The sequence below is a fragment of the Tamandua tetradactyla genome, chromosome 20, assembly GCF_023851605.1.
Source record: "Tamandua tetradactyla isolate mTamTet1 chromosome 20, mTamTet1.pri, whole genome shotgun sequence".
NCBI lineage: Eukaryota > Metazoa > Chordata > Mammalia > Pilosa > Myrmecophagidae > Tamandua > Tamandua tetradactyla.
This window is the reverse complement of record NC_135346.1, coordinates 3,656,477-3,684,400: the sequence shown is the minus strand read 5'-3', so window position 1 is coordinate 3,684,400 and position 27,924 is coordinate 3,656,477. Positions and strand designations below refer to the sequence as shown.

At 38.9% G+C, this 27,924-nt stretch overlaps 1 long non-coding RNA gene and 1 pseudogene across 1 annotated transcript in view; one reads left to right on the top strand and one right to left on the bottom strand.

Annotated features, from left to right (window-relative positions):
• Window positions 1–25,812, top strand: part of LOC143664403 (uncharacterized) — a 50,941-nt gene extending 25,129 nt beyond the window's left edge. The window contains exons 3-4 of the long non-coding RNA XR_013166408.1: window positions 526–742; window positions 25,618–25,812. This is a non-coding gene — a long non-coding RNA (uncharacterized LOC143664403). The remainder of the gene's footprint in view (window positions 1–525; window positions 743–25,617) is intronic.
• On the bottom strand, window positions 11,541–12,498 carry LOC143664689 (olfactory receptor 2M4-like; annotated as a pseudogene).
• Window positions 25,813–27,924: the final 2,112 nt, after the last annotated feature.

Below are 27,924 nucleotides of genomic sequence, written 5' to 3'. Positions count from 1 at the left end.
AAGTAAATAAGACCCAGACATGGGAAAGGACAATGAGACTGCAACCATTGGTTTCATTCTCCTGGACCTCTTCTCTGACTCTAAGAATCCTGAAATTCTCATCTCCATACTCCTGACTTGTGTGATTCCTGTCATTGGGAACACCTCCTGGATCTTCCTCCTCTCTCTGTACCCCACCTCCACACCCCATGTATGTCCTGCTCAGTCAATGTCACTCACAGATTTGACTTTAACTTTCTCTACTTCCATAAAGATGGCCACCAACTTCTTCTCAGGGGAGAGAAACATTTCACGAATTGGCTGTGGGACACAGATGTTCTACTTGACAGTAGGAATAGCAGAAAGTGTTCTCCTCACACTCATTGCCTTTGACCACTATGTGGTCACCTGCAACCCAGATGAGATACTTGGTTCTTATGAGCCCCAGGTCTATCTGGTAATGGTTATCACATCCTGGATGGGGAGTTCTCTTATTTCCTTACCCCATACTATCTGTATGATGCATTTCTCTACCTGTGGCTCCAGGGTGATTCACCAGTTCTTCTGTAAAGTCATGGTGTTCTTAAAGCTCTCCCCTGAGGATGCATAGATTTATGAAGAAATGGTGTTGGTTACAGAGACAATAATGATACTCATCACATTTGACCTCATCTTGGCTTCCTACGCCCTCATTTTCTTCACTGTCGAAATCCAAATGCAGGAGGAAAAAGTCCCGGCGACCTGCTCTTCCCACCTGACTGTGGTAAGTTTCTGTTTTGGTCCAGCTATGATTATCTATGCAACCCTAGAATCCTCTCTCCCTCTGGAACTAGAGAAACATCTCCTTGTATTTGACACCATAATTACCCTTCTGCTGAATTGCCTTATCTATAGCATCCAAAACAAGTATGTAGTGAAAGCTCTAAAGATGGCCTTGTGCTAATCACCCATGTCAAAATAATGTGAGAGCATTTTTCAGCTGACAAATACAAATATCCTTATACCAAAAGGCAAGTCTATATACTGAGAAACCTACCTAAGTTTTGCTGTTGGTTTCCATTGAATTATGTGCTGTGTTGACCATGTGTATTTCCATTATACTTACTTAATCCAGTTTCTCTATTTGAAAGTTAAATTCACTTTAGTTTTTATCCCATGCCTTCTATCATGAATCAAATCCTGCTATGAGCACTTTATGTTGTAAGAATACCCCAACCCATAGAGGAAGGAAAAATTTCCAGAATTATTTCTGGAGTTGGGAGGTAAGAGGAGTCAAATGCTCCTAAAGTATGATAAAATTTGGAGGGGGTGTCCTAAAGAAGGAGTTGATGGCCCTAAGCATAATGAACAGAGAAATGATTATGAAATGACCAGTTTTGCTTGGAAATAATATACACCACACCCAGAATCTTCGCGTTACATCTGTATGTACTTTTGTACTGTATGTATTATTTCACCTTCATTTATAAGTGTGTAAATTTATTTGTTGATGTTTTTGTTGTCATTCTACCTCTACTAGACTGGTAACATCTTTGAGGGCAGGGAGTTAGTCTGATTGGTTGATCCTTCCCAAGAATCTAGGGAAATATCTGGATTATTCTAAGAGGTCAACGATTTTGGTGGCTAAATGAACATTGAATAAGTGCCCACTTGTTTTATGGGTCATTTTACTGAGTTTCTCAATCTAGTGATAGCCTCTGAACTGGTGCTGACCTTAGGAGCATATCCATAACTGCCTCTGTAGGCCTGGTGTCTCAACAATTTTGCTATCACACTGATCCAGTTTTAGTGACCTTGATCAGTCATGGAGAATGTTGATATCAACTCTAAACTGTGCACAGCAGGGCCATAATGCTGTTACTCTCAATAGAATGTTTATATTTTGAAAGGCATGATAGCTTCAAACTTAGATGAATACATTCGTTCTTTTCACTTTAATAGTGTAGTTGCATAAAAAAGTTTCTAAATAAAAATTTTGAAAACTAGCCTGTTATTTTTGGCCTGAAACCAAATGGCAAATGTGGTTTTAAAAAGAAAGTATTGGTAAACTTTTTTAAAAATGAGCTAGTTAGAATTTAATCCCCAGTGTGCATGCTTAAGGCAATGATTAATAATTTGAATGAAACTTTTAGCCTCCTGACTGAGAAATAAATAGAATCTTAATTAGTACATTGAATTATTTCACTTTTGAAAAGATTTGCTGGTGAATTCAGCATGATAGAACATTAAACATAAAATACAATCAAATTTTTTCTACTTGGCAATATTCTGAGGGGTAGTTTCAGGACACATCCCTACATAATCTGGTCTTGTGAAACTTAAGTTTTGAGTCAGTATGTCATTGATTAATACAATGACGTTTGGTAACAGAGTTGACTGTTTGCCCAACTTTGCTAAGTAGCTCCTACATTAATTAATACCAGAAGGTTCATGTGATTTATTTCAACATTTTCCCATTGAAAACCTAACATGTGGCCATTCAAGATGCTGAGACAAGTAAACATTTTTTAAAACATGCCCAGCCTCCACAAGATTAGTGGAAAGACCCCACACTTTAAGGCTGGATGATTTTAGCCCCAACTGACTAGTTCGAAATGGAATTTGTTCATCATGGGGGAGCACTTACCTAGTAGTTTCCACCTACAGCCAAAACTCTTCGGGTCTTTTCTGTGGTGCTCTTTCTAAGAAGAACAATAGCCCAGACATTCCACATGTTACATTCCACATGTATCAGAAATGATAAATTCAGAGAATGGCACGGCAGTCACAGTTATTCTGCAGCCAGGCTCAATCAATCCCTGCCTAAAATCCCTAGACAAATGGAACCCATAATAATGCAGACACCAGGCTCAGAGACCATAATCTTATGCCTGGAGCTGGAGCTTGTCTGATTCATCTACTAAGGTTCTTAGCAAATTCACATAGTTGAATAGATGGAAATTTGGTTGCATTTTCCTATTTACTGATATGTACTATGTCAACACAAAACTCAGCATTCCTATAATTTGTCTTCATCATGGGAAGGACAATAGTCAGCTGGCACCTGAACATGATGAAAGCCATTCCAGGGACTTATTAAGGTTTTAAAATCTCTTAGGAAATGTTTTAGGGAAATATATCTTTAGGATTTCAATAGGTCATCAGATAGACATGAGCTTTCAGGTTGGATTAAGAGCTCTAAAACAGTGGCCTCTACCATTTCAGGATGAGACACCATGGAGGAGATGAAAGGTTATGCACCTTTCTCCTTTTCTTCCTTTCCAAATATGCATTCATATAAATGCAGAGTTTTGCCCCAAAATTCAGGAATTTTAAATTCAGGAATTTTGTCCAAATCCAGAGATTAATTCCTGGGCTCCAGTTTGAGAATTCTTTTGTTTAGAAACTCCAACCATCTGTTTATCCCATGCTTCTATGAAGTACCAGCACAATTTCCCATATATTAGTTAATCTGACTTCCTGTACTCTCTCTCATCTGCAAGTGAAACAAAAATTTACTCTTTGTTCTCAACAACTTCCTTGGGATCTAGTGATAGGCTCAAAATTGCTGAATAAGTAGAGAAAAAGTACTGATTCCTTTTCTACATAGAGAAAGGATGAAGGGAAGGCCTCATATTCAAAAGTGGAAAAGTCATGCAAAAGGACCCATCTTCCTGTAACACTTCACTCTCCCTGTCAAAAATATTGCTGAATAAATTGAATTGTATTTTTGGTTTTATGACTCAAAAATCACAACATCTTTCTTACAGTAAAACTAGAATGACTTGTCCTGGGTTTCTAAAGACTTCCTTGGTTTCAGCACCAAAAATCTTGTGCCCTGGAAACCATCAGTCTCAGGTATACTGGGATAGTTGGCAACCCTCACAAAACAACACTTACTTAACATGTGCAATTTGATGATCTTTGACACAAGTATATACCCATAGAGCCAACACCACAATCAGCATAATAAGTATATCTACCAATGAGTTGCTTTTTCACCTTGGTCAAAAATGAGCTGAGCATACTTGTGTGAGTTTTTATTTCTGGATCCTGCTTTGTTCCACTGACATTGGTGTCTCTCATTTTGCCAATACAACAGTGTCATCTTTTTTCTCAATGCTTTTTTAATTAAGATATAGTCATCCAAAGCGTGCAATCAGTGGTTCACAGTATCATCATAAATCTGTGTATTCATCATTACAATAAATTTTTTAATATTTTCATTATTCAAAAAAATCATCATTACAGTAATTTTTTAAATATTTTCATTATTCAAAAAAATGAAAAAGAATAAAAATAAAGTAGAAAAGAAGATGCCAAACATCCCATATCCCTATATTGTTTATTTATTTATTTTTCCCCTTTCATTTTGTACTCATCTGTGCATACACTGGATAAAGAGAGTGTTAGTCACAAGGTTTTCACACTCACATGTTCACACCATAAAATATCTACAGTTATTCAATCATCTTTGAGAATTAAGGCTATTAGAAAACAGTTCAAAAGTTTCAGATGATTCACTCCAGCTACTCTAATACAAAAAAAAGCTAAAGAGAAATATTGATACACTGCATAAGAATAACCTCCATGAAAACCTCATGACGCTATTTGAAATCTTTCAGCCACTACAATTTTACTTTGCTTCATTTCTCTTTCACCTTTTGGTCAAGAAAGCTTTCCCATTCTCACAATGTCAGAGCCAGGCTCATCCTGGTAAGTCAAGTCCCCCACTGCCAGGGAGATGTGCATGGCTAGGAGACATGCCCATGAAAGGGAAGGGCAGCGAGTTCACCTGTGGAGGTGGCCTAGAGAGAGAGGCCACAAGTAAGCCACAAAATTGATTCCCTGGGGTGACTTAGGCATACTCTTACACAAGTTTAGCTTCCCCTTTGCAGAGGTAAGTTTCATAAGGGCAAACTCCCAGGATTAGGGCCTGTCCCATCAAATTGGTAGTCCACTATGCTTGAGAGATTATCAGGTCGCACCCAGATAGGGAACTGCAATATTTATTCCTTTTTCCCCAGTACCTCAGGAAAATTTGCAAGTAGCTTTTAATTTTCTGACAAGCTTACTCTCGGATGTTTTGGGGCATCACACCAACATGGACAAACCAACAAGTTCTCACTACTATTCACAATTCAATGTTGTTATGTTGTTTGAATAAAGCTGGCCATAAAAGTTAAGTTAGATAGTGTGCTACTGAAAATATATATTTTGTACCAAATAAACATCCTTTCTGTTGGCCTAACACAGAAGTTGAAGTCTTAAAATACAATTAATATCATCCTTTGTCCTTGAGTCCGATTTACCTTAAGCCTACCCAGATCACCTTCATTCATAGCTCTAGTTGAAACAGATCACTTTTTCAGTATTTTAAACAGTTGCTATGTTGTGTAATGCTGACTTTCACAGCTGCAGAATCCTAGTTCTGAGTCTCAGGTATCATACAAATACTCAAAATTCCATGGAATTGTGAGGACATGTACAAAGAGCTCAGCATCTCAGAATTTAGAAGTAACATTAAAATGCTGGAATAAATGTGACTTCTCTAAGAGCTTGCAATCTATGAAATCTTGCAATAGGCCTTCACCTGATAACCTATGCTATCAAATTCAATTTTCAGAGTTTGCACATTATAGTTAGTTGATATTAGTGAGGCATTATAATATATGTGCAATAGTTTATTCAAGCTGTGGAACCATAATATACCAGAAATGAAGCAGCTTGCAAAAAGGGAATTTATTAAACTAGAAGTTTGCAATTATAAGGCTATAAAAATGTCCAAACTAAGGCATCCAGGAAAAGATACCTGAAGAAAGGCCGATGGGTCCCGAACACCTCTGCCAGCTGGAAAGGCACATGACTGGCATCTGCTGGGGTCCTTGTTTTAGGTTCAAACCCTTTCCCAGGGGAGTTTTCTTTCTTCATCTCCAAATGCCTGTGTCTTGTGTTGGCTCTGCTGGCTCTTTACAAAACGGGTTCCTCTTAAAGGACTCCAGTAAGCAATCCCTCCTTGAATGGGTGGAGACACATCTCCAAGAAAACCACTTAATCAAAAGGTTCCACCCACAATTAGGTGGCTAATATCTCCATGGGAACAACTTAATCAAAATGATCCCACCCAATCATATTGTCCAGAATTAAAGAACATGGATTTTGGGGGTTGCCGAACAGCTTCAAAACAGCACATTTCATCCTCTGGACCCCAGAAAAGCATGTTCTTTCCATATACAAAATACATTCATTCCATTACAATATCAGAAACCTTAAACCATTTCAGTAACAATATAAATACAGAGTACAATGCTAGAAACAGTATGAAATCTCTTCAAAGCCAGCTACAGGCATGGTCTGCGCTAAGGAGGAATCCTTCTCTTTATCTCATCATGTAAAACTCAGAACAACATATCTGCTACCAATATGCGAAGAAGGGACAGTCATAGGATTAATGTTTCCATTTCCATAGGGAGAAATTGGACAAAACACAGCGGTCACTGGACCCAAACTATTCCAATAACCTGCAAGGCAAACGCCATTGGATTTCAAAACCTGAGAGTCATTTATTCTCTGGGCTTTAGAAAATGGCAGTCACACTCTTTCCAAGGGCTGACATAGGGACCTTGCTCTTTGCAAATGCTGGGTTGAGGGTTGCAAGGCTGGGGTATGTTGGGAGGATAACCTTCACCTCTGCTTCACTCTCTGCAAACATTGGGGTAACACCCGGATCTCTGCCACCTCTGGGACATATATTCAACCCCTCCAGAAAAATGGGGTGGCAGCCAGGCTTCCTTTAACCCCTGATTTATGCGCTCCACACTCTCTGAGGCCTTGTGTGTCACAACTTTTCCTAAGCAGTGAAGCAGAAGGCTCACTCTCTGCATCTGGGGCAAACTCACCCTCTCCAAGTATGTGGATGGCTCTGCTCACCTGACTTGAGATTTCCTGACTCCAGACCTTAGCTACTATGGTTCTGTCTCTGAAGTCAATTTTCCCTTCAATTAATCCCTTTTCTTTCCATTTTAATCAACAATTTCCAGGGGTCCATTCATATGGATCTCACAAAAAAATATGTTGACTCTTCATGCAGTACACAAGAATCAAAGTCATCTGACAACAGGACTTTCCACAGACCCTTCCTTGATAGCTCCGTCTCCAATCCTTGCTTGTCCTGTCATGGCTGGGTGCTTCCATGTTTGGTTTAATCTTTACATGGGGCCCTAGTCACTGGACTCCCACTTTCTGGGAGCCTAGAATTTTCCAGGTTATCGATTTCTGTTTTCTTTGTACCCAAGAGTTCCATTCTCAACTTATCTCATCCCTCTCATATTTTCTATAAGTTTCAAGGAACAGCCAGGCTGCATTTTTCAGATTTAGTTTGGGAATTTTCTCAGCTGAGTATACTAGGTTGTCACTTTTAAATTCTAACTTCCATCCAACAGAATTACACAAGTTTGCAAGATGATTTGCCACTTATAAACAGTGTATTTTTAGAAATAAAAATGGACAGTTGTTTTATATTAACAAACCGTAGCAGAGCTTTTGTTCTATTTCACTTTTACACATTTACCAGTTATATTAATTAACATATAATATAGCATAATATAACATAATGTAATATGATATATAAATAACATGATATAATGTAATATGTATATTTGACCTGCCTTTCTTTTAAAGTTTTTCTTTTTCAAAGATGGAGCTTTGAGTTATAGCTGACTGCATACACTTTTAGAGAAGTTTTATAGCGAAGCAGTGTAACTGATAATCTGTCTGCTTCTATGATCTGTAGCTTTTTAAAAATCATTAAAGCTATGACTGACAGCATCATACCATTGCATAAACTAAGGTTTCTGAATTTTGCCTTTAAGAGGGTTTTTCTCTTTTTTATTCTTTTTAATTTCATTCTCATTCACTATTACAATTAAGAGATAGAGAATATACGTTGAACAGGTAGACAGACACAAACAGAAACTTAGTTATACAAGAAACAGAAACACAGAAATACTTTTGAGAGGGACAACTAAAAATTTTTTGGAGAACAATTTTAACTGTAATAGTAACATTTACATTTTAAATCATTTTGAAGCCAGATTATGTTACAGAAAGAAACACATTCCTTATACACTCATAACTAAAATCTTTCTAATTTTTAATATAGCTTAAAGGTCTCCTTTTTAAAGAATGTCCATAATCAGTAACCAATTAGGAACATTTGACCAGTTCAGATTCAGGAATGTAACAACTAATAATTTCAATTGGACATTGAACATATTATATTTAAGTAACACTCTAATTAATAACCAGACAGAACACACCAATGAACAAACAGGCATTAAACACTTAGATGTCACTAGGAGACGTGAATAGGACACAGTAAGATACTGGAACTCTTTCATAAATTAGGTGGGGTTAGTAGAGTAGAATCCAAGATGCAGTTCAACTTGAAAAAGTTTAGAAAGGAAAAAGGGAACATGGCAGTGCTTCAGGCTCAGCTAGGAAGGACTGTTACGGAAGAGGAGGAGGAGGAGAAGGGTGAGAGGAGGCCTGAGATTCTGGGGTGGACTCCGGAGATGGCAAGGGAGGAGGGGAAGGGAAAGTGTTATCTTCTGGCTGTGTCTTACCTGCAGCTGCAGCTCAGCTGGGAGGGGCTGCACAGGAAGTAGGGAGAGGAGTCAAGGGAAGTTTTTGGCAGGATTAAAGGAAGAGTTGGGGGGAGCGAGGAGAAGGATTTAGTAAATGGAATGAGTTTGGAAGAGAGGGAGGGGGCTCCTGCCCAAGCTAAAGAAGGTCCCTAAGGTGCTGAGGGGGCATAAGGAGAGGGGAGGGCACAGGGCCAGCAGGGACAAAGTCATTAGAGGACTCCTAGAGGACGTTTCTACAGAGGATTTTTCTGATTTGCTGGGAATAGGAGGTGAGAGGAGGGTGTTCACAGAGGAGAAAAACTTGATAGGGGTACAAGATTAGCAGAAGAATCATGGTTATGGAGGGAAATGAAGACCTGAATGTGAGGGACCTCAGACCGCTTCTTATCGTGCTGTGTAAAGTCCTCAAGACCCTGGAGAACCTGAGTGTCATGTACCATGTTTAGACCACTGGCTGTTATTGTTTAGTTTATATTGTGGCCAAAATGATGTGGAGTAAAAAATGAGTTTTGTTTTTTTTTTTTTAATCAATGTCACCCCCAAGATACAGAGTTTTAAGATTATGGAGGAGATACCCCAAAGGGGTTCTAGAGAACAGAATGAGCACTGCCCATGGGGTAACAGGGGACCCCATGTTCCTCCTCCTCAACTGAAGGAAAACAGGTGACCAATCTCAGGACCAGGTGTCCACAGAGCTAGGGGTCAAGGCTAGGAGGCAATTCACTGCTGCCAGAGAGGATCACAGACCTAGTGCTAGGATTTTCAGAAATGGAATGGCTAGGGGACAGTTCCCCTTCAGAAATAGAATGGCTCGGGGACAGTTCCCCTTCAGAAATGGAATGGCTAGAAGACAGTTTCCCTTCAGAAATGGAATGGCTAGGGGGTGGTTCCCCCTCAGAAAAAGAATGACTAGGGGACAGTTCCCCTTCAGAAATGGAATGGCCATTGGACAGTTCCCCACTGAACAGGCCTCCAGAGAGTTCCCAAGGTTCACCCAGTCATGGCATAAGTGTCCAATATTGCTTTCTTGACCTTATGTGTCTTCTTTTGCTGTGACTATGAAATCCTTATAGTAGAAAGAAAATGAAGTCATTCTAGGGGTGACTCCTTTTCACATGACTGTAATGCCAATTATCCTAGAAGAGGATTTATGTCACTCTCTTTGGGTCCTATTCAAGGTGTAACAATTGAACACTGTGTTTACATGATAACTGTGATGATGTTTTAATGAAGAAGCATTGGCTATGTTGTGAGATATGCTGAATTAAATCTCTGAGGATTAGGCCATAAGATTTATAGAGTAAACAAGTTTTCCCAAGTTATTTTTATGCATGGAAGGATTTTTGTTCTAATTTATTTTTAATAAAGTAGTAAATTTTAAAATTAATACATTTAGTGTCTCTCTGCAGAACACAAAATCTGTCTCCTATTCATTGAGATCTCTTTTTCTTACAAATGGAAAATAACCAGGCATTCAAATAGGAGGCTAGAAACATTTTCCTTCACATAAATGAATGGAGAACAGAAAACACACACTTGAGTAAGTAAACCAGAAGGGTCATGTAGAGTAGGATGAGAAGAAAGATTTACCATTTGAGTTACTCTGTAATATGGACACTAGTGAATGCCAAGTTAAGACATTTGGAACTGATCTATCCTTAGCATAAGAAGGTAAGGTCGAATGCATAACTGAGATCTCGCAAGTTGTGCTGAGGATGTTAATATTAATTTATATGTATTGTTTTTCTCATGGGAATTTCTTATTTCTTGATTCTGTTCCAAACTTTGACTGTTTTGTCTCCAAAATTCTGCAGTTTCTATTTATGTATACAGCAGAGTAAAATCATAGGCAGATTATTGAATGCAATTTAATAAATGCTTTAAATCTATCAGATATTAAAATTGAAATAATTAATCAAATGCATATATAGTTGGGAATATGGGATAGATGTACAAGTGTATTTTATCTTGTGCTATAAATGCTAGCATACACAAATATATGCTCAGTTTACTTCCATAGTTTTTCCAGGTTTGAGTCTTACACTACCCTAAGAACTTGGTTCTGTTCTAGTGAGTCTTGAGTTAAACATTTAGATACAGAAAATAGCAGATCAAGTTTCTGTTCTCAAATAATATAATATGAGCACAACTGAAATCACTTAAGTTCAATAAATGGCATTGAGATAGTAAATGAAAAAAAAATCTATAGAATATTTGGAGCTGACTAAGACTCAAGCCTTTCTGCCCAAAGAGATTATGAATTGCTCTGGATGCAAATCTGTGAAAAAACAATAATCCAAGACAGAACAAAAAACGCCCTAAGCCAGAGGCAAAGGAAATCTAGTAGAAGCAATAGATGAAGAAACTTGAAAAACTAGGGAAAAGTCTGGAGATAGCTTTATGGAAGACTAGCATTTTAGTAGATGCACACTGACAGCAGAGATATTTCTGAGCCAAAGAGCAAAAATAGTAACTTATGACATCATCTGAAATGTTCGGGCTGAATAAGTCAGAAAGGCTGCATGACCCACTGTATTGAAGACGAGTGTCAGATACAGTGATAAAGAGGCAGATTGGGACTATGTTATTCAGCAGGGTATCTCAAAACATGTAAAGGTTGTTAAAATACATATTCTCAGGCCTCTTTCCTAAAGAGATTAATTCATGATATATAGGGTGGTACCCAAGAATCTGGATTTTAAACTTATGATCTGTAAATTTGGGTAATACTGTCAAATAGAAATTTCTGCATGGACATCAAGTGGCTGATTATCTGTCACCCTCTTTCCCCATTGAATCAAAGTTCACCTTATTAGAAAGTTGTAAAGAAAGCAGTAACACCATTTCTGTATTGTGGTAGAAAAATTGATGCCCAGATTTCAGTGTTTCATAATAGCACTAACAACTAGTGGGAGAACAATACAGAATCTGGGTATTTTAAGGCAAAGCAGCATCTCCTAACTGTTTAAACTTCAGCCATTTCCCCAGAATTTTCTTCAAAGCAGACAGCACCTCCTTGCTCCTTAGGCTATAGATTAGGGGGTTCAGCATGGGAGTGATAATAGAATTAAACACAAAGAGATACTGGCCCATCTCTGGGGGGAGAGAGGACGCTGGGTTCATGTAGATAATCATGGCTGGACCAAAGTAGAGGCTCACCACACAAAGGTGGGAAGAGCAGGCGGCCAGAGCTTTGTTCTTGCCCTCAGGGGATTTCATGTGAAGGACAGCATGGAAGATGAGGGTGTAGGAGGTCAGGATGAGTCCAAAAGGAATGAGAAGGAAAACAATGCCTGACATCAACACCACCTTCTCATAGGTGGAGGTGTTCTCACAAGAGAGCTTCAGAAGAGCCATGAATTCACAGAAGAAATGGTGAATTTTTCTGGAGCCACATGTAGAGAAATGCATGGCATACGTTGTGTGCATTAGGGCGATGAGAACACCCCCAGTCCATGACCCAGCAGCCATTTGCACACAGAATCTGGGGGTCATGATGATCTGGTATCTGAGGGGGCTACAGATGGCCAAGTAGCGGTCAAAGGTCATGAGTGTCAGGAGAACACACTCAGCCACTCTTAGCATCAAGCAAAGAAAGGTTTGGTCCACAGGCAATGCGAGAGATGCCTCTGTGTCCTGAGAAGAAGTTGGTGACCATCTTGGGGACAGTAGTGGAGATAAGGGTCAGGTCCATGAGTGAGAGCTGGCTGAGCAGGAAGTACATGGGGGTGTGTAAGTGGACATCACTCCAGATCAGCATGGCCAGGATAGAGTTTCCAGTGGCCACCAAGAGAATCAGGAGGACAATGACAACAAGTAATGCAGGATGCCGGGAGTCAGAGAAGAGGCCCAGGAGAATGAAGTATGTGGTAGTGGATCCATTTCCTTGTCCCATGTCTTAGTCTACTCACATGGTCTGGAGGATCATTGGAGAAAAACACAGTGTGGTTTCCTCCATTATCACTGACTTGAACTCATTAGTTTGAAACTTTAATATATACTGAGAATATCCAAATACATTCCAATTCATATGGAATGTGAGATTCATGGTTTAGTATCTATTGTTATTTAACAATAGTATTTAACAATCAATCTGGAAGCATAATCAACAGAAATGAATAATATCAGTTTTGGTCACCATTAAACTGCACTGATTTGAAAAATGTTGCTATCATTTCTTCCGAATTACCAGTGTAAATTTTAGTCACTGAAAATCTCACACATTCTGCAGGTGCAACATCCAGAGATCCTCCAGACTTGTGTCCACATAGACATGTTTACTAATGCATAATCACTGATGGAACCTAAAATTGTTGCCTATTTCTTGCTTCTACATTCATCATCTACATCTAGTTTGATCCTTAGGTGACTCACAGATTACTAAGAGGGTGATATGATCAGCCACAGGTGGGAGATTTTTTTGACTATTGACACTGGTCAAGAATGTCCTGAAAGAAATTTGAGCTGGGTTTTGTGCTTTACCTGATACATCCGTGTAGACAGATTGGAGGTATAATAGACTTTGGAGATTTCAGTATTGGTTTTTGAGAAATTAGACAAGTTGCTATTGTTTCTGTAAAAGTTGCTTGTTTTTTCTTTATTTCTCTCTGTTTCATGTTACTTTCTCCAATGCAAGAAATAATCCTGGATTTTTCAAATCCTTCTATAATATTCAGTTACATCTCATGAAACATTTGACTCTGTTCTTCTGTTATTGTCATTTTCTGTCCTCTCATTATGGATTAGTTTTAAACAAGCAAAAACTAGGTTAAAAGAGTCATAGTTAGAGCAGGGTTTTGATGTAAAATCAGAAGGAATGATATCACCTAACTTCAGTGGGAATTTCTCTTTCTCTCATTTTTCTTTGTTATCATATCTTTTAAAAAATAAGCCTCACTATCATTTTTTTTACTAACAAGAAAATTGTACATACCAGAAATAGAAAATCACCATGTAAATAGAGAAAGAGGTCCTTAAATTTTCTGGATATTTTATTAACATGATGTCACATTTATATAAAATTGTGTTCATACCATCTTCAGGTATATCAGAGATGCATTATTAGAGATTCTGATGCATTGCTTGGCAGAATATTATCATCCCATGTGGTTTACAGTACAATTTTTAGTCAATATGAAAATCTGATGATATTGGAAAGGAATAATGGAAGAAATTTAGTCAGATAGGAATATTCCAGAAGGCATTCTGCAAAGTAGTTTGTAAAATGAATTTATGAAATATTACTTACTTACCTCACCCTCTGGACATAATTATTAACATGGAAAATTTTTCTATTAAAAATAAATTTCTCCAACATTTTAACTCAGAATCTGTAACAGTTTTACATTGATCTTGTTTTCTCCATCACATTCATTAACATTCTCTGATCTCTTATCCTTTATGCAGCATTATTATTTGAGTTTAACTTAAGACTTTCTATAATTTACAATATGTGGTTGAAAGTGTTCATTTTATTCTAGAAATTCTAAGTAAAATATTTTTTCTTTTCATATAATTTTATTTGATTGTATAATTATGTTCCTGCTAATTGACATGGAGCTGGATCATACTGGAGGAGAAAACGTGTTCTTCTAAAAAAAAAGCTCTGTATTGAGAGAATAATGACAAACAAGGAACATAATGAGCATCTTTGCAATTTATTTCCTTTGGTTAGTGTAAAAATATAAGATTCACTTTGTCTTTAAAATATAAATGAATAAAATCTATTATAATTACCTTGCTTTTGAAATAAATAGAAGTACAACAATCATTTAAGAAATAAAAATGAATTATTTAATATCCTATGGCTGCTGATTAATGTGGAAAGAAGAGTAAGTGGGATAAATGAAAGTGTTTCCTAGGGCTGCTGTAACAAAGCATTATAAACTAGGTGGCTTAAAACAACAGAAATTTATTGTCTCACAGTTCTGGAGGCTAGATGTCTGAAATAACGATATCAATGGAGCCATGTTTCCTCCAAAACCTGCAGGTAAGAGCCCCTCCTTGCCTCTTCCTGGCTTCCGGTGTTTCTTGAAACTCTAGGCATTCCTTGACTTGCACATCTGTCATTTCAATCTTTGCTTCTTTCTCTTTACAGGAGGCCCTCTCCTCTTTGCCTGTGTGTCTCTTCTCCCCATCTTAAAAGGACACCAGTCATACTAGATTAAAGGCCACCTACTCTACTAAGACCTCATCTTACCTTTTCTAACTCCATCTCCAAAGCCCCTGTATCCAAATAAGGTCACATTCTGAGGTACTGGGGGTTGAGAATTCTACATATCTTTTGGGGTACACAGTTCAACCCTTAACAGAAGGGTAAGAGGGAAATCATTTGGAAAGAGAAGAGAGAATATCAAGCAAAGAGGCATGAGAGAAGTGTTATTTCTTTCCACTCTCTTGAATGCTATTTCTTTAGAGAAATTGCTTTACCATTCCATCTAAAGCATACCACAGGCTGGCTTTATCTACTCTCCTCTTCTTTATATTCTTTTGTACTCCTCATTATTACCTGAAATCACATAAAACATTTATTTGCATGTTTGTTTGTTTATTGTCTTTCTCACTGATCAAAATATAGGTTCCTTGAGGGCAATGAATTAGTTCAGCATTGAATCTTCCCTGGGCCGATATAGAACAGGCTTTCCATCAGCACTTACGGAACAACTGAATGGAAAGGTAGATGGAAAGAAGGAAATAGGAGGGCAAAAATCTTTTATGTATTTGAAGAGAATGAGAGAAATGGGAACAGAGACCAGCAGGTTCTAAGCTGAGTGTTGTGTTACGGAAACTGCTTTGAACATATGCATCTTCCTCTTATTTGGATGTTTGGTTCCCAATAAACACTTCACCTGCTGGCACAGCCCAACCAAAATTTCAAGGGAACCTGATAGCCCCTGCTTCCACCCTTCAACCCCCATGCACTATAAAAATCCATTTCTAAAAATCTAAGATGCTGTATGGTTACATTTTGTAACTTGGCGGCCTAGAGCTGATCAGTGTAATATCAACATAAATGGTATGTGTTTAAATAAACACAATCAATGTGATTATTAAATATAATCTGCCCCTGCAATCTGAATTCTGTTGCACCTTCTAAACTCTCTATGATGTTCTATTAGAGATCTGGGAGCTTGTTTCTAAAGCACATGGAAGATGTAACTGACCATAGAATATTGCAAATTGTTGCATACTCTCATGACACTGCACACAAACCTAGGAACAATGATCCCTTATGTGTCCATGCTTGTCACCTCCTGGGGATTCTGCATTCTTCTATATCTTCAATTTTATTCTGATACTCAGTGAGGCATTAGGCACTTTATTTGGAGAATGAATTTTTACAGTCAGGAATCTTGGTGGAATTAACACTGCAGTCTCACCTCAAACCCAGGGGGAATGTGATAGCTTCAAGAAACAGAGTTTAAATGCAGGACTGTTGGTTAGGAGAAATGCCATGGGTTCTGCAGGGATTGTGTCAGCTCAGTTGGGGTAATAAGCTCAGGTTTCAGAGAGCAGAGCTGAAATTCACCAGGGAAAAAGTCACTGCTCAGCCCTTGGTTTACCAGTGTGGTAGGGTGAATTATGTACCACAACAAACAAATGTTCTTAACTTAATCTACATCATGAAGGGTGTGAACCCACGTAAGCAGAACCTTTTGAACAAATTATTTTAAATGAATGTAACAATCAAGTGAGGGTGAGTCTTAATCCGTGTTACTGGAGAAGAAGTGAGAAGCCAGGAGTCCATGCTCCCAGCCCCTGCCCCTGCTCCCAAACCTTGACAAAACTCAGTCTCCCTTCCATGCTCCCACTTGCAAGGCCATCCTCCAGCAACTTATCATTCTCCCAGCCCCTGACCATTCTCCCAGCCCCTGACCATTCTCCCAGCCTCTGACCATTCTCCCAGCCCCTGACCATTCTCCCAGCCCCTGACCATTCTCCCAGCCCCTGACCATTCTCCCAGCCCCTGACCGTTCTCCCAGCCCCTGACCATTCTCCCAGCCCCTGACCGTTCTCCCAGCCCCTGACCATTCTCCCAGCCCCTGACCATTCTCCCAGCCCCTGACCATTCTCCCAGCCCCTGACCATTCTCCCATGCCTCTGGCCATGCTTCTTACTCAGGACTGGATAAGTAAGAGTCTTCTTTCCCAGTGAGAAAATTCAATGTATTGAAAAATTGGTCATTTGGGCTCACTGGAAACACAAAAATCAAATTAGATTTATTGCTTGTTTGCATTTTATGTGCCAGCACGCTTGTGGACCCTTTCTTGCAGCTCCTCCTCTCTGCTATTCACAATCAGGTTTAAGGTTTATGTTCCTTCTGGGCAGCCACATCAGAACCCCTCAGGACTGGGGCCATATCTTTACACTTTTCAGTATCCAGCTTGGGGGAGAATCAGGGAAATTCCAGTTAATTTACATGCAATGAAATGAGAGTGGATTTGTAGAAAGCAGTTTCATGGTTTCTGTTAGTTACAACACCAAAATGGCCGATCTTTTCTTCCGTGTAGACACTGACAGAGAGGCTCTGCCCATGAGGCGGGAAAGCAGGAGCAGCCTTCCTCTGTAAGATGCATTTTGCAGGTGGATTTTTATGCAGGAAGAGGCTTCCTTACTGCTTGCAGGGTAACATTGGGTCTCAGTTCCACTTCCTGATACTATGATATCTACTTTTAAATGAACCCAAGTGCTCAAAACATGCAAGAGAAACAAAATGTAATTTTATTATTTTTATGTATACAGTCCAATTGATGAGGAACTGAATTAAATACTTAAAATCTGGAAGCTTTTTGGATGTATCCTTTTATTTGCTTTGTTCAACCACTTAGTCTCATCAAACCTCATACATTCTTATGGGTAATATTCTCATTTGGGTTAGGAGACTAAATTGAGTTTGTTACAGTTATGTAAATTTTAAGGTTCTATATGCATGATAAGTATAGAGGACATTCTAAATATCACAATGTTTCAATTAGTAAGAATTGCCAGGACCAATATTTGTGGCCAGTTGTGTATTTTCTCCGTTTATAGTGTTTATGATAATTAAAGAAGGTACACATGCTTAAAACAGCTGCTGCATGTAAAAACAATACACAATGCCATTAATTTGGTTTATTACACCATGAGTGATGTGTCTATTTATTTATTACAAAATGCAATTGTTAAAATATAGGCAATCATATAAGCTCTAACATGTTTCTGGAGACTGCTGTGAAACAGTGTATTAGGCCATAACTGTGTTTCTTCATTTCCCACGTTTGCTTTACCTTATGACTATAAAATGGTGCTATGTTAATTCATTTGGGTGTTTCCAGGTATCTAGCACTGTGTAGGAAACAGGTGAATAAATCATGGTATTCTTTAATCTGTAATGTCATAAAGAGGTTAAGAGGTTAGTTAAGAAATGGAATTACGCATGTATAAATCTGACATTCTGTACCCATATTAACTAATGTTATTCTATTGATTCCAATTTGTCAATTAACAATACGAATAAATGTAACATAATAATTTAGTTATTTTGACTAAATAAACACAAAATGTGTACATGTCTGTATAATACTAGTACAGAACTCCATATCACCAAGTTTGTTCAGAGTTTCAACATAAGGCAAAGCTTAAATTCCATGTCTCCAACAAAAGAGGTGAAAAAGGACACACTTTTTAAACTTTATGCATACATTTACTGCATTTCGAAGTCTACATAAGTAGAAATTATTTTCTTTTATGGTAAAAGAAATGAGTAATTTCCCTCAAAGGTTTCCTGGATTCCACCTTGTTGCCTTTGCACAAAAATCCTGCCAGCCACATCCAACTATAAAACGAATCTCAAATATCTTAGACAAGCATGTACCTACTGGGAGAATTTCATGCAATTGAAGTGTTTTATCAAGCCCTTGAGAGTTCCGTGGTATCTGCTCTGGAGTTAGCAGAGACTCAACCAGCAGGTTTGCGTGACTGATCTTTCTATTTAGCTGCTTGAACCTCTTCAGAGTCTTGACTCTGGGCCCTCAGTCTTTACTGTGCTCTGGAAACACATGGAATTCATGTTAAAGTGCCCATTTCAGGCCCTACTCTCAGAGGTCTGGATGATTAGGTCCAGAACACACCCCAGAATCATGCATTTGCAGGGAGAACCCACATTTTTCTGATGCTGGTGATGAGTGCCCGTGAGAAAGATGGCTCAGGCCCAAGCTGTGGGTCCCACTAAGCAGTAGTGACATCTGTGGGTCCTCATACATTCCTCTCTTAGCTGCACAAGTACAGGCATTAATTGGATTTCAAGCTTTCTCTTAATTGTATTGACTGGTACCTTTTAAGAATGTAGAACTCTGAACCTGTGACTGGTTAGAATAAATTCATTTGTTCAAACTGTGCCATTTGTTCAAGTTAATGAGTTGGCCTATACCTGATGGAATAATGTTACACAACCAGATGTACATACATCATGGAAGCCCAGGTTGCAAAAATGATTTGCATTTTCAAATTTCAAATTAAGATTATCTGTTGTTCTGAATAAATACTGCTCCTCATAGTTAAATAAATTTTAGCCATAGAAATGAACTGAGAGATCTGAGCTTGCAGGAACCAGTGGACAAGAAAGCTGCAGACCCTCCCAAGAAACAGATGGCAGAAATTGTGAGAGTCAAGCAGGAGCACTTTGAGTGTCTGGAACTGCTTGAGTGTCCATGCAGGTGGGGGCTCCGAGGAGAAGGAAGAGGACGCAGAGCTGGTGGCCAAGGCTGAGGCCCTGGTTGCAGGGTGGGAGCTTGATTTCTTTTGCCTGTTTCTTTGCTCGGCCTTCTGTGTTGGCCACTCCAAGGATTTCACTAGACTTCTTAGAGTGCAAGGCTTTCATGGATTGTCCAGTCTAGCAGCTCATCAATGAAGAAATCTATAAATAGGTAAGTTTCAATAAGAATTGCAGCAGGAACTACTACTGATACACAGTGTGAAAGTGATGAATGAAATGTGTCCTTGGATTCAGCCCTGGTGATTTCTGCCTCAACTGAAAAAGCACATAACTAAGTTCACGAAGAAATACAGAATTTAACTCAAATCCATGCTATAGATCATTATAAGAAAAAAAGTAAAATGTTTAAAAATTAATAAGGCATTTAAGAAATATATAGTGACCCAAATTACACAATGCTTTAAAAATAAATCATTTTATGATAATCTCTCAGAAAGATATATTCCACTCTATTTTTCAAGGCTTCTATTATACCTACATATTGGAGAAAATCAAGAGATGCAAATTATATGGTAAAAAAAACCTCTTCAACCTTTCTAATGAAGGCAGCAGCAAATGTAGTGGAAAATAAAAGAATAAAAACAATAATTTCTTCATGATACTGAAATGAAACTGCATCAAATTTGCATATATGAGAATGTGTTCAGGATGGTTAGAGGTAGTCAAATCCTCTGACAGGATAGAGAACAGTGATGTCTCACAAGACCTTCTTCTTATCTAAGTTAGAGATGGAAACCCCATTAAGGATTTGATAGGAAAAAGGAAAGAGAAAAGAGTGGCAACTCTTCAAAGTGGAAGAAAGAAAGAAGAAAACAGAAGAGGAGCCACTGAAAGCAAGCGTATATGTATTTTAAACAATTAGCAGTAACTTCTGAAGCAAAGTGATCTAGAAAAAAAGTAGTCATGACTTTGAGAAGAAGACAAGAATCTGTGATTTGGTGCATGAAACTATGGAGAGAGAAACCGGCCTAAAATACCAAATTCAAAATATTACAAATTCAACAAACAAGTTTCATGTTAAGATAGATGGAGGACTATAAAGATACTGTGTTGGTTTGAAAAGAAATCTGCCCCCTAGAAAAACCATGTTTTAATCAAAATCCCATTTCATAAAGGTAGAATAATCCCTCTTCAAAAGAGAAAACATTTTGGAGAATGAACGATTCAGAGAGAGCAGAGAAGAACGACATAGCCATGAGAGCAGACAGCCCACAAGCCAGTGACCTTTGGAGATGGAGAAAGAAAATGCCTCCCATGGAGCTTCATAAAACAGGAAGCCAGGAGAGAAAGTGGCAGATGATGCCTTGCTCACCATGTACCCTTCCAGCCAAGAGAGAAACTGTGACTGTGTTCACCATGTGCCTTTCCAGATAAGAAAGAAACCCTGAATATCATCGGCCTTCTTGAACCAAGGGACCTTCCCTGAATGCCTTTGATTGGACATTTCTATAGACTTGTTTTAATTGAACATTTTCTCAGCCTTAGACCAGCAAACTAGCAACTTATTAAATTCCCTTTTTCAAAAGCCATTCTGATTCTGGTATATTGCATTCCAGCAGCTAGCAAACTAGAACAAACACTAAAACCAATTTCTCAGACCATAAAGATTGTATTTGTAAAATCTTGATTAAAGAAGGGCAGTTAAATATTTTGTTCACTGCATTTGTTTTAATTTTGCTTGTCTTTGATGTATTTTAATAATTTAGTTTAAAATATTATAGTATGAGTAAAACAGCATCATTTAATTCATTTGAAGATTTGTCCTATAAGAGTAACATTATATGCCATGAATTTATTCTTTAGAATCTTTTTACTTTGATAAAATAAAATTGTTAAACCCTGCTGCATTCAATACCCCCAACCCCAAGTCTTGCTCCAACTGAAAAAGAATAAAAACCTGACAGAAAAAGGTATTTACATTAACATACACTGATGCTGCAGGCTGACCTCGTCCCTGCAACACACACATAAAAATGAAGTTGCCCCATAATTGAATAATAATAGGCTTTTTACATATAAGATAATGACTTGATTTACGGTTTTAACATTGAAAAACAGTTTACCAATAGATTGTTAATAAAATAACAAATATGTTAGGTCATTATCAGATGGTCTAGTTTGCTAGTTGCCTGAATGCAATATAACAGAAATGGGATGGCTTTTAAAAAGGGGAATTTAATAAGTGGCAAATTTACAGTTCTAAGGTTGAGAAAATGTCCCAATTAAAGAAAGTCTGTAAAAACATCCAATTTAAGAAATCCAGGGAAAATACCTTGGTTCAAGAAAGCCGATGACATTCAACATTTCTCTCAGCTAGAAGGGAATATAGTGAACATGCAGCATCTACTGGCTTCCTTGTAGCTCTACAAAAGGGGTTCACTCCAAAATGTTTCCTCTTTTATAGGATTCCAGTAAGAAACCCCACTTTCAATGGGTAGAGACACACGTCCATGGAGATAATCTAATTAAAAGTTACCACCCATAGGGCGGGCCACGGTGGCTCAGCAGGCAAGAATGCTTGCCTGCCATGCCAGAGGACCCACGTTTGATTCCCAGTGCCTGCCCATGTACAAAAAAAAAGGAAAAAAAAGTTACCACCCACAATTGGGGGGGTCATATCTCCATGGGAACAATCAAAAAGCTCCCACCCAGCAATAATGAATGAGGATTAAAGGGCTTTTATGGGGTCCACTATAAATTCAAACCAGCACACCAGACATGACATATTTAAGTTTTAATAAAAAGGGAAAAAAATTAAAGATAGTAATACTCATAGGATAAAATTTATACTATTAACATGAATAGCATCATGTTTCACTTATTTTACTAGAATAAAAATCAAAAGAAAAAAGCACTAGACTGTAAAGCACAATGAAACCTCTTCTGTATGATACTCTATAGTTATTTGAATAATTATAAATATGTTCCTTTATGAATCATAACAAACAAATAAACATCATTAATGGAAGGTGTTAATAATAGGATGGTACGTGGGAACTTTGTATTTTGTATATTTTATGCATATGTCTGTAAGCATACAAATTCTCTAACAAAAAACTAGCAATAAAGCATAAATAAGTAATAAAAGAACATAACCCCTGGGGTATGTAACAGCTTCAAATTGCCACAATATATTTTTATGTTCATGGAGAAAGCCCCATGTGTCCACATTGTGAATTTGAATGAAGGGGACATGAATAATAGGAGTAAGTTGTGGATTTGTGATGTTTCCAGTCTTTCCTTATACCATGTAGTGTTGCATCCTCAGTGTAGATTTCCAAAAGTGGAGCTGTGGTATTAAATGTCCAGCAAATGTAACTGTCCAAATATTGCCAAATCCCCTCCATAAGAATTTTACTATTTTGCACTCCCCTCAGCAAGTTGTAAAAGGGTCTGTTTCCCCATAGCTTCACTAATGACATATATAGTCCAATGTCTGGATTTTTACCAGTCTTGTAGGCGAGGCATGATTTTATAATGTATTAGTTAGGGTTCTCTAGGGAAAAAGAATCAACAGGAAACACTCGCAAATATAAAATTTATATTAGGTGTCCCTTGTAACCACTGGAATGCAGAGTCCAAAATCCACAGGGCAGGCAGTGAAGCCAACGATTCTGATGGAGAGTCTGGATGAACTCCACAGGAGAAGCTCACTGGCCGAAGCAGGAAGAGAGCCTGTCTTTTCTGAATCCTCCTTAAAAGGCTTCCAGCATTGAGATTAATCATCACTCACTGTAGAAGACACACCCCTTGGCTGATTGCAAATGGAATCAGCTGTGGATACAGCTGACATGATCATGATTTAATTCTATGAAATGTCTTCATTGCAACAGACAGACCAGCACTTGCCCAACCAGACAAACAGGTACCACCACTTGGCCAAGTTGACACATGAAACTGACCCTGACAATCCACCCCTTGTCAACTTGGCAGCTATACATATCACTTTAAACCATACTTTATTTCTAAATAAAAAACAATAAAACACACATTTTTTCTTTCACCTAACAATACTCAACTGTCCTGAAAATAACTGGAAACACATTAAATCTCTCCAGAATAGGGTGTAAATTCTTGGGCAATATAGATTCTTAAACTTGATATCTTACAACTTAAATAGTATAACATGAACAAAACAGCATTACAGTCCTCGTTTCTGTAACTGATCACGTGATTGAAGTTCATATTTATCACTACCTTCTTCCACTACCCATTCCATGTTCCCTTTACCCTCAGCAAGCACTTCAGCTGGCCATGGTTCTTTGCTTGGTGGGGTGACTCAAACCTTCATTCCTGAAGTTTCAGAGCCATTTGTAGTCCTGTCTGGATTGGGTTGATGCAGATTTTAATCACAGGGCATGGTAGTACTAAAAAATGCCCTAGGGGGTCTCCTACATTCCAAGAAAACTCTTCTTTACCTCCATTGTGTAGCTGCAGTCCTATTTCCTACTGATAGTCAGGGTCAATCACCCCAGACAATAATGTAATCCCCTTCTTGACTTCTTGATCCAATGGCATAAGTAGACCAAATTGAACAGGTGGCAGTCTTAGATTCAAGTTCAATGAATCATGCTGTTTCTCCTGGTGGAAGCACTCTCCCTTATGGAATGAAAACCTGTTGACAGGCAGAGTGCAGGGTCACAGGGACAGGAAAAAAATTTTTTCCTATTGGATCACTAGGGGTAATAGTGAGTGGTACCACACCCATTTCCACCCCTTAGTTCCTGGACCATGAACCCTGGTTATGGGAGAAACAGCACCATACAGCGGATGCTGATTCAGAGCATATACAGCTTCCTGGAGAACATTACCCCTTCAAGATATTTCCATCTAGCTGGCATCATAATTGAGTTTTCCAAAGGTGATTCCACCATTCTATCAATCCAGTTGCTTCTGGATGATGGGAACATGGTAAGACCGGAGAATTCCATGAGCATGGGCCCATTCTTGCACTTGCACTTCACTTGCTGTGAAGTGTGTTCCTTGATCAGAAGCAATGCTGTGTGGCATACCATGATGATGGATAAGGCATTCTGTGAGCCCACAGATGGTAGTTTTGGCAGAAGCATTGCGTGAAAGGAAAGCAAACCCATATCCAGAGAATGTGTCTATTTCAGTGGGAACAAATCCCTGCCCTTTCCATGAAGGGAGTGGTCCAATGTAATCAACCTGCTACCCTGTAGCTGACTGGTCACCTCGGGGAATAGTGCCATATTGGGTTCTGAGTGTGGAACTCTGCTGCTGGCAGATTGGGCACTCAGCAGTGGTTGTAGCCAGGTCAGCCTTGATGAGTGGAAGTCCATGTTGCTGAGCCCATGTGTAACCTCCATCCCTACCACCATGACCACTTTGTTCATGAGCCCCCTGGGCAAGGACAGGAGTTGTTGGGGAAAGAGGCTGACTGGTATCCACAGAACGGGTCATCTTATCCACCTGATTATTAAAACCTTCCTCTGCTGAAGTCACCCTCTGATGTGCATTCATATCGGACACAAATAAGTTCATATTTTTAGCCTACTCAGAAAGGTCTATCTACATACTTCTTCCCCAGACCTCTTTGTCACCAATTTTCCAATTATGGTCTTTCCAAGTCCGTGACCATCCAGCCAAACCATTAGCAACAGCCCATGAGTCAGTGTACAACCGCACCTCTAGCCAGTTTTTCTTCCAAGCAAATTGAACAACCAGGTGCACTGCTCGAAGTTCTGCCCACTGGCAGGATTTCCCCTCACCACTGTCCTTCAAGACATCCAGAAAGGGATTGTAATGCTGCAGTTGTCCACTTTTGGGTGGTACCTGCATATCAGGCTGAACTATCTGTAAACTAGGCCAGACTTTTCACTTCCTCAGTCAATTCATGTAAGGAATTCCCCCAAGAGGCTACATCTCTGGTCTGGGAAAGAGAAGATAATGTGGCAGGAGTGGAGACCATGAGCATTTGGACCACTTCTTCATGTAACTTACTTGTGCCTTCAGGATCTGCTCTGGCCCTATCTCGTATATACCATTTCTCGTATATACCATACAAGAGTGCTGCTGCACACACTCAACTTTATGGCTTGGTGTGCTAAACGATACCCAGCTCATGATAGGCAACTCAGGTCTCATGGTAAATTGGTGGCCCATGGTTAAGTGTTCAGGCTCTACTAAGGCCCAGTAATAGGCCAAAAGCTGTTTCTCAAAAGGAGAGTAGTTATCTGCAGTGGATAGTAAGGTTTTCCTCCAAAATCCTAAAGGGACTGCATTATGATTCTCTTATAGGGGCCTGCCAAAGACACCAAACAGCGTCTCTATTTGCCATTGACATTTCCAGCACCATTGGATCTCCTGGATCATACAACTCCATGTGGCAGAGCAGCTTGGACAGCAGCCTGGACTTGTTGCAGAGCCTCCTCTTATTCAGGTCCCCACTCAAACTTAGCAGCTTTTCTGGTCACTCAATAAATGGGCCTGAGTAGCATGCCCAAATGAGGACTATGTTGTCACCAAAATCCAAAGAGACCAACTAGGCATTGTGCCTCTTTTTTTTGTCATAGGAGGGACCGGATGCAGCAACTTATCCTTCACCTTAGAAAGGATATCTCAATATGCTCCACCCTACTGGACACCTAGAAATTTCACTGAAGTAGAAGGCACCTGTATTTTTGTTGGATTTATCTCCCATCTTCTGACATGCAAATGCCTTACCACTAAGTCCAGAGTAGTTGCTACTTCTTGCTCATTAGGTCCAATCAACATGATATCAACAATATAATGAACCAGTATGATGTCTTGTGGGAGGGAGAAATGATCAAGCTCCCTGTGGACAAGATTTTGACATAGGGCTGGAGAGTTGATATACCCCTGAGGTAGAACAGTGAAAATATATTGCTGACCTTGCCAGCTGAAAACAAGCTGTTTCTGGTGGTCCTTACTAACAGCTATTGAGAAAAAAGCATTTGTGAGATTAATAACTGCATACCAGGTACCAGAGGATGTATTGATTTGCTCAAGCAATGATATCACATCTGGAACAGCAGCTGCAATTAGAGTTGCCACTGGTTGAGCTTACAAAAACCCACCGTCATCCTCCAAGACCCATCTGTTTTCTGCACAAGCCAAATAGGAGAGTTGAATGGAAATATGGTGGGAATCACTACCCCTGTATACTTCAAGTTCTTAAGACTGGCAGTAATCTCGGCAATCCCTCCAGGAATCTGGTATTGCTTCTGATTTGCTATGCTGCTTGTTAGGGGCAGTTCTAGTGGCTTCCACCTGGTCATTCCCACCATAATAGTCCTCACTTATGAGTTGGAGAGCAATCTGGGGATTCTGCCAGTTGCTCAGTATGTCTATTCCATTTATACATTCTGGAACTGGGGAAATAATGACAGAATGGGTATGGGGCCAACTGGACCCACTGTGAGATGGACCTGAGCTAAAACCCCACTGATTGCTTGGCCTCCATAAGCCCCCACTCTGACTGGTGGACCAGAGTGATGTTTTGAGCCCCCTGGAATTAATCACTTCTGAACCAGTGTCTAATAATCCTCCAAATATCTGATCATTTCCTTTTCCCCAATGCACAGTTACCCCAATCTTTGGTGATTAAGTGCTGCCACCTGGCTTCTGTCAACTTGGGATCCTATCATCTCCATTGTGTTTAAGATTTCCAGCTCAGTGACAGCAGTGCCTACAGTAATATCTGACCTACAGAGAAATTCAACTACAGAAAGCTTCAGGGATGATGGCACTAGTCTCACAAATTTATTTCTCGCTGTTCTGGTAAAAGGTGCATCCTCCAGACATTCCTGGGGTGTAAAAGCAGGCTTTGCATGATAAATCGACTCTAAAATTCCAATCTCTCTAAGCTTCTGGATGCCCTGATCTACATCAGACTAGGGCAGTTCTGGCATTTCAACTTCAGGTAATGTCAGCCACCTTTTGATCCATGTTTCAACCAACCGTCCAAACACTGTTAACACCTTTTCTAACCACTCGAGCTATAACATGGAATGCAGAATCTCTGCTTAGTGTGCCTATATCAGTACATTCAGCCTTATCCAGCCTTATATTCCTCCAATCATTATTCCACACACTTAAAATCCATTGCCACACATATTCCCCTGATTTCTGTCTATATAAATTGGAAAACTCACACAGTTCTTTCGGAGTATAATGTACCTCCTCATGTGTGATACTCTGTATGTCACCTTTAGGGGCCTGTTGGGACTTTAGTCTAGTTATAGGTCTGGAAAAAATGAGGGGTGGTAGGGGTGAGTCATGAAAAGAATTAGAAGTATCTTCAGAAACAGCTTTTATATTAATTAAAGAATAAAAAGAAATTAACACAACATTTAGAAATCATTCCATTCTACATATGCAATCAGTAATTCTTAACATCATCACATAGATGCATGATCATCATTTCTTAGTACATTTGTATCGATTAGGAAAAGAACTAGCAATACAACAGAAAAAGATATAGAATGTTAATATAGAGAAAAAATAAAGATAATAATAATAGTAAAAAAAAAGAAAAGGAAAAAGAAAAAAAAAGACAAACAAACAAACAGACAGACAAAAAAG